This window comes from Onychostruthus taczanowskii, unplaced genomic scaffold (assembly GCF_017590055.1).
Source record: "Onychostruthus taczanowskii isolate IOZ18803 unplaced genomic scaffold, ASM1759005v1 scaffold436, whole genome shotgun sequence".
NCBI lineage: Eukaryota > Metazoa > Chordata > Aves > Passeriformes > Passeridae > Onychostruthus > Onychostruthus taczanowskii.
Window position 1 is genome coordinate 1 of NW_024501859.1, and position 2,769 is coordinate 2,769.

Sequence of the window (2,769 nt, forward strand, 5' to 3'; positions counted from 1 at the left end):
ATGGAGAGAGAGAGAGACCCCCCCCCCCAAAAAAACGGGGAAATCGGAAATCGGGAGTGTGAAAAATGGGGAGGAAAATGCTTAAAAAGGGGGAGGAAAATGCCTAAAAAAGGGAAAAAAATCCCTAAAAAAAAGTTCTTTTGGGGAGAGAAATCCTAAAAAAAATTGGGGGGGGGGAATAAAAGGGGGAGGGGAAAGGGAAAATGTGGGGGAAAAAAAGGGGGGGGGGAAAGGGAAAAACCCCCCCCCCCCATCCCAGGGAAATTTGGGATTGAAAAATGGGGAGGAAAATGCCTAAAAAAGGGAAAAAAATCCCTAAAAAAAGTCACTTTAGGGGGAGAAATAAACCCTAAAAAATAAGGTTGGGGGGAGGAAATCCTAAAAAAATTTGGGGGGGGATCCTAAAAAGGGGGAGGGGGGATGGAGAGAGAGACCCCCCCCCCACGGGGAAATTGGGAGTGTGAAAAATGGGGAAAATCCCTTAAAAAAATCATTTTAGGGGGAGAAATGAACCATAAAATAAAGGTTTGGGGGGGAGAAATCCTAAAAAAAATTTGGGGGGATTCTAAAAATTTGGAGGGGGGGGGAAATTTGGGATGGGGAGGGAAAATCCTGAAAAAAGGAGAAGAAAAATTCCTAAAAAAGGGGAAAATTCCTTAAAAAGTCCTTTGGGACAGGGAACGAATCCTAAAAAAATTTGGGGGGGGGAATCCTAAAAAAGGGAGAAAAAAATCTTTAAACAGTCCTGAGGGGGTGGTCCTAAAAAATGGCCCCAAAATGCCCAAAATGGCCCCAAAATTGCCCAAAAGGTCCCAAAATGCCCCAAAACGGCCCCAAAATGTCCCAAAAGGTCCCAAAATGCCCCAAATGCCCCCAAAATGGCCCCAAAAGGTCCCAAAATGGCACCAAAGGTCCCAAAATGCCCCAAAAATGGCCCAAAATGGCCCAAAAGCTCCCAAAATTGGCCCAAAATGACCCAAAAGGTTCCAAAATGCCCCAAAAGGGCCCCAAAAGGTCCCAAAATGCCCCAAAATTGCCCAAAATGTCCCCAAATGGCCCCAAATGTCCCCAAAATGTCTCAAAATGTCCCAAAAGGTCCCAAATTGCCCCAACCGCCCCAACCGCCGTGTGCCCCCGGTGTCGTTGCAGGTGCGGCCGGAGCCGGCGACAGGAGGGGACACGGAGGGGACACCTGGGGGGAGGGGCCGGGGGGACAGGGGGGACACAGCTGAGTGACACACCTGGGACACACCTGGGACAGTGGGACACACCTGGGACAGGGAGAGTGGTCCCAAAATGCCCCAAAACGGCCCCAAAATGTCCCAAAAGGTCCCAAAATGCCCCAAATGCCCCCAAAATGGCCCCAAAAGGTCCCAAAATGGCACCAAAGGTCCCAAAATGCCCCAAAAATGGCCCAAAATGGCCCAAAAGCTCCCAAAATTGGCCCAAAATGACCCAAAAGGTTCCAAAATGCCCCAAAAGGGCCCCAAAAGGTCCCAAAATGCCCCAAAATTGCCCAAAATGTCCCCAAATGGCCCCAAATGTCCCCAAAATGTCTCAAAATGTCCCAAAAGGTCCCAAATTGCCCCAACCGCCCCAACCGCCGTGTGCCCCCGGTGTCGTTGCAGGTGCGGCCGGAGCCGGCGGCGAAAGGAGGGGACACGGAGGGGACACCTGGGGGGAGGGGCCGGGGGGACAGCGGGGACACAGCTGAGTGACACACCTGGGACACACCTGGGACAGTGAGAGTGACACCTGGGACAGTGGGACACAGCTGGGACACACCTGAGTGACACACCTGGGACAGTGACACACCTGGGACACAGCTGAGTGAGGGAGTGAGTGAGTGACACACCTGGGACACACCTGGGACAGTGACACACCTGGGACAGTGGGACACAGCTGAGTGACACACCTGGGACACACCTGGGACAGTGAGAGTGACACCTGGGACAGTGGGACACAGCTGGGACACACCTGGGACACACCTGAGTGACACACCTGGGACAGTGGGACACAGCTGGGACACAGCTGAGTGAGGGAGTGAGTGAGTGACACACCTGGGACACACCTGGGACAGTGACACCTGGGACAGTGAGTGTGACACACCTGGGACACACCTGGGACAGTGACAGTGACACCTGGGACAGTGAGTGTGACACACCTGGGACACAGCTGTGAGTGACACACCCGTGACAGTGTGTGTGCCACCTGTGACACACCCATGACAGTGAGTGTGCCACACCTGTGACACCTGTGACAGTGACACACGTGTGACCCCAGACGCACCTGGGATACAGCTGTGTGACACACCTGTGACACGCCTGTGAGTGTGGCACCTGTGACACGCCTGGGGGTGCTGCACAACCCCTGGCGACGGGCAGTGGCACACGCGGGTGACAACGCGTGACACGTGTCCGAGTGGGCGTCACCCGTGTCCCCGGGCTTGTCACACCTGTCCTTGTCACACCTGCCCAGGTGTGTCACACCCGTGCTTCAACACAGCTGTCCCCAAGTGTCACACCCGTCCCCAGGTGTGTCCCCAGGTGTGTCCCCAGGTGTGTCCCCAAGAGTCACAGCTGTCCCTGTCTGTGTCACACCCGTCCCCAGGTGTGTCCCAGGTGTGTCCCTGTCCCCAGGTGTGTCCCCAAGTGTCCCACCCGTCCCCAGGTGTGTCCCTGTCCCCAGGTGTGTCCCCTCCCCCGTTCCTCGCTCTCTGCGCTGCCGTTTGTGGCGGGAGGGGACACGTGAGGGGGCGTGGCCTTGGCA